The sequence below is a fragment of the Oncorhynchus keta genome, chromosome 26, assembly GCF_023373465.1.
Source record: "Oncorhynchus keta strain PuntledgeMale-10-30-2019 chromosome 26, Oket_V2, whole genome shotgun sequence".
In the NCBI taxonomy this organism is placed as follows: Eukaryota; Metazoa; Chordata; class Actinopteri; order Salmoniformes; family Salmonidae; genus Oncorhynchus; species Oncorhynchus keta.
Window position 1 is genome coordinate 40,081,780 of NC_068446.1, and position 13,541 is coordinate 40,095,320.

At 40.1% G+C, this 13,541-nt stretch overlaps 1 protein-coding gene and 1 long non-coding RNA gene across 2 annotated transcripts in view; one reads left to right on the forward strand and one right to left on the reverse strand.

The window, feature by feature from the left end:
- The window catches only part of LOC118378820 (unconventional myosin-IXAa-like), a 311,583-nt gene extending 303,048 nt beyond the window's left edge, over positions 1-8,535 (reverse strand). Inside the window, 1 exon segment of the mRNA XM_052480840.1 lies at positions 8,234-8,535. The gene's annotated coding sequence lies outside the window, so the exon portion shown is untranslated.
- LOC127912094 (uncharacterized) lies at positions 3,816-5,702 on the forward strand. The gene is made up of 3 exons (XR_008080670.1): positions 3,816-4,213; positions 4,249-4,336; positions 4,407-5,702. It is a non-coding gene; the product is annotated as an uncharacterized LOC127912094 (long non-coding RNA).
- Positions 8,536-13,541: the final 5,006 nt, after the last annotated feature.

Genomic DNA, 13,541 nt, shown 5'->3' on the forward strand with positions numbered 1-13,541 from the left:
ACAATGCAAACATCAGCATTAGCTGCTAAACTGACTAACTAAAGACCGAATGGACCACCTACAATCAACTTCTCAGTGAATAAGCTGATGCTAAGAGACACTCAATGAAAAAAGGAAGCTATGCTAGTTTACCATTAAAAAGGGAAGCTAATTGACCATTAAAAAGGAAGCTAATTGACCATTAAAAAGGAAGCTATGCTAGTTTACCATTAAAAAGGAAGCTATGCTAGTTTACCATTAAAAAAGGAAGCTATGCTAGTTTACCATTAAAAAAGGAAACTATGCTAGTTTACCATTAAAAAAGGAAGCTATGCTAGTTTACCATTAAAAAGGAAGCTATGCTAGTTTACCATTAAAAAGGAAGCTATGCTAGTTTACCATTAAAAAGGAAGCTATGCTAGTTTACCATTAGAAAAGGAAGCTATTCTAGTTTACCATTAAAAAGGAAGCTATGCTAGTTTACCATTAAAAAGGAAGCTATGCTAGTTTACCATTAAAAAAGCAAACTGCTAGTTTACCATTATCATATATTCAGCTGTCTTTTCATTCTTCCTTTTACATTGAATGGCTAGGCTAACGTCTTGCTGTTAGCACTACTTTAGCTCCCATTGCAGTCAACGGCAGACTCGGGATTCAGGACTGTTATTGTGTATCACAATGGCCATTAAGCCCTATTGACTTTCGCCACATCCTCTGAGTCTCCTCCTGCCATTGTCCCTGCGTGTTTCAGCTGCCGTTCAACCAAGCAAGCTGGGATTTGGCTTCTAGCTACGCTAAGCCGCCGACTTACAGCCCAAACAGAATCAAAGTGATCTTCCTGAGTGGGTAAATATCAACAACAGGAGTTCATGTGGGCTGGATACAGAAGGCTGTTTCTATAGACCTCCACGCCAGAGCTAGCTATAGGGGTGCGCTTTGTATTGGGGTGGCAGGTAGCCTCGTTGTTAGAGCGTTGGGCCTGTAACCAAAAGGTTGCTGGATCGAATCCCAGAGCTGACAAGGTTAAAAAAAATCAGTCGTTCTGAACAAGGCAGTTAACCCACTGTTCCCTGGTAGGCCGTCATTGTAAATAAGAATGTGTTCTTAACTGACTTGCCTAGTTAAATAAATGTTACATATAAAAATCTATGCCCCCAAGCCATTGTGTTATGTACCCCAGGTATTAACAGTACTGCCTGTCAGTGTTCTCTATACTATGTACCCGTGGGTATGTCTATACTATGTATGTCTGTACTATGTACCCGTGGGTATATCTATACTATGTACCCGTGGGTATGTCTATACTATGTATGTCTATACTATGTACCCGTGGGTATGTCTATACTATGTACCCGTGGGTATGTCTATACTATGTTCCCGTGGGTATGTCTATACTATGTATGTCTATACTATGTACCCGTGGGTATGTCTATACTATGTTCCGTGGGTATGTCTATACTATGTATGTCTATACTATGTACCCGTGGGTATGTCTATACTATGTACCCGTGGGTATGTCTATACTATGTACCCGTGGGTATGTCTATACTATGTACCCGTGGGTATGTCTATACTATGTTCCCGTGGGTATGTCTATACTATGTATGTCTATACTATGTACCCGTGGGTATGTCTATACTATGTACCCGTGGGTATGTCTATACTATGTACCCGTGGGTATGTCTATACTATGTACCCGTGGGTATGTCTATACTATGTACCCGTGGGTATGTCTATACTATGTTCCCGTGGGTATGTCTATACTATGTACCCGTGGGTATGTCTATACTATGTACCCGTGGGTATGTCTATACTATGTACCCGTGGGTATGTCTATACTATGTATGTCTATACTATGTACCCGTGGGTATGTCTATACTATGTACCCGTGGGTATGTCTATACTATGTTCCCGTGGGTATGTCTATACTATGTACCCGTGGGTATGTCTATACTATGTACCCGTGGGTATGTCTATACTATGTTCCCGTGGGTATGTCTATACTATGTATGTCTATACTATGTACCCGTGGGTATGTCTATACTATGTATGTCTATACTATGTACCCGTGGGTATGTCTATACTATGTACCCGTGGGTATGTCTATACTATGTTCCCGTGGGTATGTCTATACTATGTACCCGTGGGTATGTCTATACTATGTATGTCTATACTATGTACCCGTGGGTATGTCTATACTATGTACCCGTGGGTATGTCTATACTATGTTCCGTGGGTATGTCTATACTATGTTCCCGTGGGTATGTCTATACTATGTACCCGTGGGTATGTCTATACTATGTTCCGTGGGTATGTCTATACTATGTACCCGTGGGTATGTCTATACTATGTACCCGTGGGTATGTCTATACTATGTTCCCGTGGGTATGTCTATACTATGTTCCCGTGGGTATGTCTATACTATGTTCCCGTGGGTATGTCTATACTATGTACCCGTGGGTATGTCTATACTATGTTCCCGTGGGTATGTCTATACTATGTACCCGTGGGTATGTCTATACTATGTTCCGTGGGTATGTCTATACTATGTATGTCTATACTATGTTCCCGTGGGTATGTCTATACTATGTTCCCGTGGGTATGTCTATACTATGTTCCCGTGGGTATGTCTATACTATGAACCCGTGGGTATGTCTATACTATGTATGTCTATACTATGTTCCCGTGGGTATGTCTATACTATGTATGTCTATACTATGTATGTCTATACTATGTATGTCTATACTATGTTCCCGTGGGTATGTCTATACTATGTCCCGTGGGTATGTCTATACTATGTCCCGTGGGTATGTCTATACTATGAACCCGTGGGTATGTCTATACTATGTTCCGTGGGTATGTCTATACTATGTTCCCGTGGGTATGTCTATACTATGAACCCGTGGGTATGTCTATACTATGTATGTCTATACTATGTACCCGTGGGTATGTCTATACTATGTATGTCTATACTATGTATGTCTATACTATGTATGTCTATACTATGTTCCCGTGGGTATGTCTATACTATGTTCCCGTGGGTATGTCTATACTATGTACCCGTGGGTATGTCTATACTATGTACCCGTGGGTATGTCTATACTATGTACCCATGGGTATGTCTATACTATGTTCCCGTGGGTATGTCTATACTATGTTCCCGTGGGTATGTCTATACTATGTTCCCGTGGGTATGTCTATACTATGTATGTCTATACTATGTTCCCGTGGGTATGTCTATACTATGTATGTCTATACTATGTTCCTGTGGGTATGTCTATACTATGTATGTCTATACTATGTATGTCTATACTATGTATGTCTATACTATGTTCCCGTGGGTATGTCTATACTATGTTCCCGTGGGTATGTCTATACTATGTACCCGTGGGTATGTCTATACTATGTTCCCGTGGGTATGTCTATACTATGTACCCGTGGGTATGTCTATACTATGTTCCCGTGGGTATGTCTATACTATGTATGTCTATACTATGTTCCCGTGGGTATGTCTATACTATGTATGTCTATACTATGTTCCTGTGGGTATGTCTATACTATGTATGTCTATACTATGTATGTCTATACTATGTATGTCTATACTATGTTCCCGTGGGTATGTCTATACTATGTTCCCGTGGGTATGTCTATACTATGTACCCGTGGGTATGTCTATACTATGTTCCGTGGGTATGTCTATACTATGTTCCCGTGGGTATGTCTATACTATGTACCCGTGGGTATGTCTATACTATGTACCCGTGGGTATGTCTATACTATCTTTCCGTGGGTATGTCTATACTATGTACCCGTGGGTATGTCTATACTACGTTCCCGTGGGTATGTCTATACTATGTACCCGTGGGTATGTCTATACTATGTATGTCTATACTATGTACCCGTGGGTATGTCTATACTATGTACCCGTGGGTATGTCTGTGTTTCTGATCATGGACTGGCTCCTAAAGGAGAGTCCACTGACATGGTTCTTTATATTTGTTGTGCCTGTCCACATCTCTTTATTCTCTCTAGGTGTATGCCTGTCCACATCTCTTTGATCTCTTTATTCTCTCTAGGTGTCTGCCTGTCCACATCTCTTTGATCTCTTTATTCTCTCTAGGTGTCTGCCTGTCCACATCTCTTTATTCTCTCTAGGTGTCTGCCTGTCCACATCTCTTTATTCTCTCTAGGTGTCTGCCTGTCCACATCTCTTTGTTCTCTTTATTCTCTCTAGGTGTCTGCCTGTCCACATCTCTTTATTCTCTCTAGGTGTCTGCCTGTCCACATCTCTTTGTTCTCTTTATTCTCTCTAGGTGTCTGCCTGTCCACATCTCTTTGATCTCTTTATTCTCTCTAGGTGTCTGCCTGTCCACATCTCTTTGTTCTCTCTCTAGTCCACATCTCTTTGATCTCTTTATTCTCTCTAGGTGTCTGCCTGTCCACATCTCTTTGATCTCTTTATTGTCTCTAGGTGTCTGCCTGTCCACATCTCTTTGTTCTCTCTAGGTGTCTGCCTGTCCACATCTCTTTGTTCTCTCTAGGTGTCTGCCTGTCCACATCTCTTTGTTCTCTCTCTCTCTTGTTCCATCTATAGGCAGCAGATAGAGTGCAGCCAGTGGGCATTGCCATGTTCTAACACAGCTGCGCCAGGGGGAGTGTCCACTGCCCTCTTCCCCAGCTGCTGGCTGATGTCACAGAGAGGAGAACACGTAGCAAGACAGACACATGTTAGCATTGGCTCTCAATCTCTGTGACAACATGGTTCTATCCCCACAGAGATGGAGACTGTTGAACAACATCACAGAGCGGGGACATTGTTGCGTAACAATACCTACCTACTGTAAAGGAAGAATCTTCTTGCAACCATAATACTTAGGTTCAAGTAGATAAATGGATACATAAATAGTATGACATAAGACATAAAGAGACTCACTTGAAGGCCTAGCTTTGAGCAGCAGACAGACAAGAAACAAATGCCCCAATAAGAATCAGGCCATGTTGGAATCAAACAAAATGCTGATATCACACTAACGATCTGTGCCAGTGACACATTGTCCTTTGAAGAGCGCTCACTGAACGGGGAGATGAATTTAATATCTTTGGACAGATATGGTGGGAAGCAGTCAGATTAGTTTATTTTTCTTTAAACATTCCTTTAATTCCTCTTTGACTGTTAAATGCACCATGGGCTATTACAGCAAAAATAAACAAGGTTTCATACATTCAATAAATAGCTTAGACGGATGCAGGCTTAATCTAATTCCTTTTCCCATATGTTTTCTAACCATATTAAGCTAAAATGTCATACAGTGCTTGGACCAAATGTTGGGTCAATTTGGAAAAAAGGCCTCTTTGAAAATGCCTCTTTGAAAATACTTACATGGCATGGGCAGTTTGGCACATCACGATGTGACAAATCTCCTAGACCGTTGTGACTTATCACATGAGTAAGTGTTTAGTAGAGCGCACACAAAGGCCAGTAGGTTACTAGAAGAGAACGGACACCACCTCCACTGGGTTATCACTAGAACAGAACGGACACCACCTCCACTGGGTTATCACTAGAACAGAACGGACACCACCTCCACTGGGTTATCACTAGAACAGAACGGACACCACCTCCACTGGGTTATCACTAGAACAGAACGGACACCACCTCCACTGGGTTATCACTAGAACAGAACGGACACCACCTCCACTGGGTTATCACTAGAACAGAACGGACACCACCTCCACTGGGTTATCACTAGAACAGAACGACACCACCTCCACTGGGTTATCACTAGAACAGAACGGACACCACCTCCACTGGGTTATCACTAGAACAGAACGGACACCACCTCCACTGGGTTATCACTAGAACAGAACGGACACCACCTCCACTGGGTTATCACTAGAACAGAACGACACCACCTCCACTGGGTTATCACTAGAACAGAACGGACACCACCTCCACTGGGTTATCACTAGAACAGAACGACACCACCTCAACGGGGTTATCACTAGAACAGAACGGACACCACCTCGACTGGGTTATCACTAGAACATAACGGACACCACCTCAACAGGGTTATCACTAGAAGAGAACGGACACCAACTCCACTTGGTTATCACTAGAACAGAACGGACACCACCTCCACTGGGTTATCACTAGAACAGAACGGACACCACCTCCACGGGGTTATCACTAGAACAGAACGGACACCACCTCCACTGGGTTATCACTAGAACAGAACGGACACCACCTCCACTGGGTTATCACTAGAACAGAACGGACACCACCTCCACTGGGTTATCACTAGAACAGAACGGACACCACCTCCACTGGGTTATCACTAGAACAGAACGGACACCACCTCCACTGGGTTATCACTAGAACAGAACGGACACCACCTCCACTGGGTTATCACTAGAACAGAACGGACACCACCTCCACTGGGTTATCACTAGAACAGAACGGACACCACCTCCACGGGGTTATCACTAGAACAGAACGGACACCACCTCCACTGGGTTATCACTAGAACAGAACGGACACCACCTCCACTGGGTTATCACTAGAACAGAACGGACACCACCTCCACTGGGTTATCACTAGAACAGAACGGACACCACCTCCACTGGGTTATCACTAGAACAGAACGGACACCACCTCCACTGGGTTATCACTAGAACAGAACGGACACCACCTCCACTGGGTTATCACTAGAACAGAACGACACCACCTCCACTGGGTTATCACTAGAACAGAACGACACCACCTCCACTGGGTTATCACTAGAACAGAACGGACACCACCTCCACTGGGTTATCACTAGAACAGAACGGACACCACCTCCACTGGGTTATCACTAGAACAGAACGACACCACCTCCACTGGGTTAAGGGTCTTTACATTTGATTTCAATCACTTTTTGACATATAATGCAAAACGTGTCATACTGGCTGTATTTCTGCCTGTTTGAACGACAAAATAGCTCAGCTTCACATGAAAACATGAAATGACGTCGGGAATCGATAGATCATCACTTGTGAACTGAACTCTCGCCATAAACGCCTAGCTGTAAATGGATACCGTTGGATGTAAACTTTATGCTGAGGAGATATCACCTCTCAGCACCATAATGGCTTCAGCCCATCTGCCCTGTTGAGAAGAATGACATCACTGTGGTATTTCAAGAGGAATGCCCAAGGTCCATAGCGACTGTTGCTCAATGTCTGCAGTTAATAGTTGGAGGGGTGGGTGGGTCTCCATGCCTATGGCTTCTCCCACTATGGGACATTGAGTGGACTATGAGCTAGGAGTGAGGTACCATGTTCCCTGTTGAAAGGTAAGCCAAGTTTGGAGCTCTCATCTTCTGCAGTGCTTAAGACATGGGTTGGGTGGGTTCAGTTCAATTAAATTCAGGTTTGTGTCAAAAGATGTTCAACTACCCCGTGTGCTTTGTAGAGTACATGAAAATGTAAAAGAAAATCTTAAAAGAAAATGTCATGAATGGCTAAAATAAATATATTATACCGTTAACGTAGATAAATAATGAATATATTGTTGCTCTGACGCAACAGCAACGAAACGTCACTGAATAAGCCCCGTTGACCAGCGGCACATAACGCAGTGGCTCTAGGTGTACAACAACGCCTGTCAAAGTGTCATTACTTTTCATTGAGTGCTCTACCCCCCCTGCGACATGGAATAGTACTAGTCTGCATACAAAGTAACTCAACCAAATGTGTCACGTTGTGATAAACTGCAGGCTCCTTACTGTATTGGTAGCCTATGTTTGATAGGTTGGGGGGTCAACAATACTACCCAGCAGTTCGGGAAATATATGTTGAATTTGCACTGTGTTTGAGAAAACAACATCATTTACATGATCAAAGGCAACGGGGTGAGAATGATGCTTCTTCGAGCCTTTTAGGGTGACTGAGCTAGTGGTTCTCGACCGCGTAACCAAACGTAAAGAAAGCCTGAATGTTGTCGTCTACTCGAGGCTATATGTGTCACATGTTATTTCCGACATAACAGCCCAACAAACGTCTCTGTGCTGCAGCTGAATGGACACGATAGTTGTGCCATTCAACGTACGTTATGCAGCAGCTTGCATTAGACTTGATGACAATATACAGTGGCTTTGCACCATGGGGCAGTTGGGTAGATTTGATGTTTGTGTCGTGAACAAAAAGCTCCCGCCCTCGTCATAAGACTGTATAAAATATGTCCTTGTGTGTAAGTGTGAGGGACGTTATGGCTCACCTCTACTGTTGCTTGAATTCACTCTTCTCTGCACTCCGTCTGCTTACAAATGCGGCACTCAAAAACTCATACAAATTCCATTTCCACGAATGAAAAGATCACTGTCTTCAAAACGGCAACCCTTGGTTGGCTTCTTCAATAGACATCTTATTCACTCCAGGTTGTATCTACAGTAGCTCAAGATAATCACCATTTCTTTCATATTTTTTGTTTTGTCACAATATTGCATATGGAGCTCCGTGTCACGTCTCTCGCTGATGCTTGTCTTCTGTCAATCGGTTTAAACTGCTGAGCAGGCGCATTACGCTCTCTAGTTAGGAGGGAAGCCTACACTTCGGTGAGAGAGACAGTTGTGATGGCAATGGGCGGCAACGAGGGAGGGATCTGCAGAAAAATAGAACCTGGGTATTACTCTACTGTAGGCCTACCTGGAAATGATCAGAAATGAAGAACATTAAGAGCAGGCATGAGATATGCTAGAGATATGCTAGAGCTATACGATCCAGAGATAAATGGTCCTGTTTTATCCTGGTTTTGTTCATCCAAACACAACTAGTCGCTAATGTACCCCATTCAAAAAACAGGCTATGCAAATGTACCTATGAACACATAGGGTCGTTTTCATCGGGACACAGTGTAGCAAAACGCGTTGCAGTGGAAAATAAAAACGAGCATTTGTTATTGGACAAATTCAGGTAGTTCCTCCCTGTTTCAAGCCATTTTCTTCCGTTTGGTGTAATGAAGACGACCCATGCCAGATCTGCCCTCGGGGTGATAAGTGTTTCTAACGTGAGGCACATCCACTAATTACAGCTGCTCTCTCTGGCTCGCTTTAGCTCCAGGCTCATCCTGGTTCACCGTGTCTTATAAATTAAGACATAAGCTATATATCTAATGGTCAGCACCATCTCAACGCTCAGCCACACGACTACAGTACGTTTCAATTAACTAGCTAACTGACAATATGATGGAGCAAATATCTATTATTAACACTGGTTTGGTGTGGAATCTATTCTCAGTTCCAGCGGGGAAGGCTTCATTGTGATAGTGCGATTCGGGAAATTATGTTGACAGTACTATAGTGTTATTTTAACGATTGTGATGATGGATATGACTTTGGTTATTTGTGGTGGACAATAACGAGGTGTAGTGGTAGCAGTAGTTGTAGTTATAATAATAGTAGTAGTAGTTATAGTAATAGTAGTAGTAGTAGATATAGTAATAGGTGTAGTAGTTATAATATTAGTAGTAGTAGTTATAATAGTAGTAGTAGTAGTTATAATATTAGTAGTAGTATTTATAATAGTAGTAGTAGTAGTTATAATATTAGTAGTAGTAGTTATAGTAATAGTAGTAGTAGTTATAATATTAGTAGTAGTAGTTATAATAGTAGTAGTAGTAGTTATAATATTAGTAGTAGTAGTAGTTATAGTAATAGTAGTAGGTATAGTAATAGTAGTAGTTATAGTAATAGTAGTAGTAGTAGTTATTATACTAGTAGTAGGTATAGTAATAGTGGTAGTAGTTATAGTAATAGTAGTTATAATATTAGTGGTAGTTATAGTAATAGTAGTTATAATATTAGTAGTAGTAGTTATAGTAATATTAGTAGTAGTAGGTATAGTAATAATATTAGTAGTTATAGTAATAGTAGTTAAAGTATTAGTAGTAGTAGTTATAGTAATATTAGTAGTAGTAGTTATAGTAGTAGTAGTTATATTAATAGTAGTAGTAGTAGGTATAGTAATAGTAGTAGTAGTAGTTATTATAGTAATAGTGGTAGTAGTTATAGTAATAGTATTTATAATATTAGTAGTAGTAGTTATAGTAATATTAGTAGTAGTAGTTATAGTAGTAGTAGTAGTAGTTATAGTAATAGTTATAGTTATAGTAATAGTAGTAGTAGTTATAATATTAGTAGTAGTTATAGTAATAGTAGTAGTTATAATATTAGTAGTTATAGTAATAGTAGTAATTATAGTAATAGTAGTAGTAGTAGTTATAATAGTAGGAGTAGTAGTTATAATATTAGTAGTAGTTATAGTAATAGTAGTAGTAGTTATAGTAATAGTAGTAGTAGTTATAATATTAGTAGTAGTTATAGTAATAGTAGTAGTAGTTATAGTAATAGTAGTAGTAGTTATAATATTGGTAGTAGTTATAATATTGGTAGTAGTTGTAATAGTAGTTGTAATAGTAGTTGAATTATCATGGATTATTATTATTGGCAATCAAAACAAACTCAGCCAGAGAAAGATGCAAATAGTCATCGGCAGCAACCCAGTAAGCAAAATGATGTTGAAAAGACGTCTATAATACAAATACATAACTTCCAGGCGTTATGTTCTTTTTTGGTTCTGAATGTAAGGTGAAAACACATATTTCCCAGACGTTGCAAAGGAGTATTTTCCGGACGTTGGAATCAGGTTCATTTACGGGTTCTGAATGAAAAATACATAATTTACAGATGTTGAAAAAGTACATTTTCTTTGGTCGTTGATTCTATGGCCAATTTTCAACACATACATTCTCAATGAAGGAAGCATTATTTCACAATAATTACTTTCAGCTAAATCAAATCAAAAGTATTTATAAAGCCCTTCTTACATCAGCTGATATCTCAAAGTGCTGTACAGAAACCCAGCCTAAAACCCCAAACAGCAAGTAATGCAGATGTAGAAGCACTACTACTAAATCCATATAATAAAAGGAAAGAAGAGCCAATTGAAGATTACAACAGAATATGTCATATTGCTCCCATCTGTCACATGCACTTTTTTAAATTTTCATTCTTTTGGAATAAATGTTTTAAAAAGTATTTTCCTAAAAAAAATTAACATATTTCTCTAACATCATTTGTATATATAAAAACAGTATAAAACGCATTAACACCAGTACAAAATATTACACTTCCATTTGTTTCAAACAGTAGAACGCACTTAATGAATGCTTTTTTAATGAAGTTCAAAGTAAGTATATCTACATATATATTCACCAACAGACCAGTTCTTCAACTACAAAAACATTTTCAGTAACGGTTACAGAAATAGTTAGTTCTTGCTATGAATGTGATATGTTGTTGTTCTATCTTAGTTGAATGCACTGCCTGTAAATCACTCTGAATATAAGAACATCCGCTGAATGACCAAAATGTAAATGTAAAACAAACACTTGCAAAGCATGCTGGGTATTATTCTAATGAACCCCGTCACCAAACAAGTACATATTTGGCTGTTTCGGACCAGACCAAATCTGAACAAATCATAGACTTCTTGGCGAAATTTCACAAGTTTGAACATCATAGTACAATACAGCACAGTTCAGTAGATTAGAGCACAGTATACCACAGTAGAGTACAGTACGGTACAGGACAGTAGAGTTTTATTCAGTAAAGTACAGCACGGTTCAGATTAGAGCACAGTATTCAGTAGAGTACAGTACAGTACAGAACAGTAGAGTTTTATTCAGTAAAGTACAGCACGGTACAGTAGAGCTCAATTCAGTAGAGTGTAGTACAGTAGAGTACAGTACAGTAGAGCTTAATTCAGTAGTGTAGTACAGTAGAGTACAGTAGAGCTTAATTCAGTAGAGTGGAGTACAGTAGAGTCCAGTACAGTAGAGTACAGTACAGTTTAATTGAGCAGAGTACTTTAGAGTAGAGTACAATACAGTACATCATACTGTAACATACTATACTTTATTTTTCTTTACTGTGCTCTACTGTAATGTACGTTGACGTACTGTGCTGTCCAAACTTGCGAAATATAGACGTCTATGATTGGTTCAGATTTGGTCCGTACTGGACCAAAAATCAACGTCAATGGACGTTGAAAGTCGAGGCCTGTCCAAACCGCACCAAAGAGTCTGCATCAGTCTTAAGCGGTGAACTCAAAATCTGGTTTTACACTTTGGACGTGTGTTGACAGGTAGTTGTTGTGCAAAATGTGTTGATGAATGTTCCCAGACAGGTATTTTATTCCTTTACTTCCCAATGAGCTTAAACATTTAAATCAACAATGTATTTTATAAGCTTGATGATTTCAGTGTTAAAGATGATTTCAGTGTAACATATGATTTACACATAAGTGCACATACAGTACAGTACTGTATACATACCACCACACATACAGTACTGTATACATACCTCCACACATACAGTACAGTACTGTATACATACCACCACACATACAGTACAGTATACATACCACCACACATACAGTACTGTATACATACAGTACAGTATACATACCACCACACATACAGTACTGTATACATACCCCACACATACAGTACAGTATACATACCACCACACATACAGTACTGTATACATACCACCACACATACAGTACTGTATACATACCTCCACACATACAGTACAGTATACATACCACCACACATACAGTACTGTATACATACCACCACACATACAGTACTGTATACATACCCCCACACATACAGTATTGTATACATACCTCCACACATACAGTACAGTATACATACCACCACACATACAGTACTGTATACATACCCCACACATACAGTACTGTATACATACCCCCACACATACAGTACTGTATACATACCCCCACACATACAGTATTGTATACATACCACCACACATACAGTACAGTATACATACCACCACACATACAGTACTGTATACATACCACCACACATACAGTACTGTATACATACCCCCACACATACAGTATTGTATACATACATCCCAAAATACATACCACCCCCCACACATACAGTATTGTATACATACCCCCACACATACAGTACAGTATACATACACCACACATACAGTACTGTATACATACACCACACATACAGTACTGTATACATACCCCCACACATACAGTACTGTATATACATACCCCCACACATACAGTATTGTATACATACCACCACACATACAGTACAGTATACATACCACCACACATACAGTACTGTATACATACCACCACACATACAGTACTGTATACATACCACCACACATACAGTACTGTATACATACCCCCACACATACAGTACTGTATACATACCCCCACACATACAGTACTGTATACATACCCCACACATACAGTACTGTATACATACCCCCACACATACAGTACTGTATACATACCCCCACACATACAGTATTGTATACATACCCCCATACATACAGTACTGTATACATACCACCACACATACAGTACAGTATACATACCCCCACACATACAGTATTGTATACATACCCCCACACATACAGTACTGTATACATACCCCCACACATACAGTATTGTATACATACCTCCAC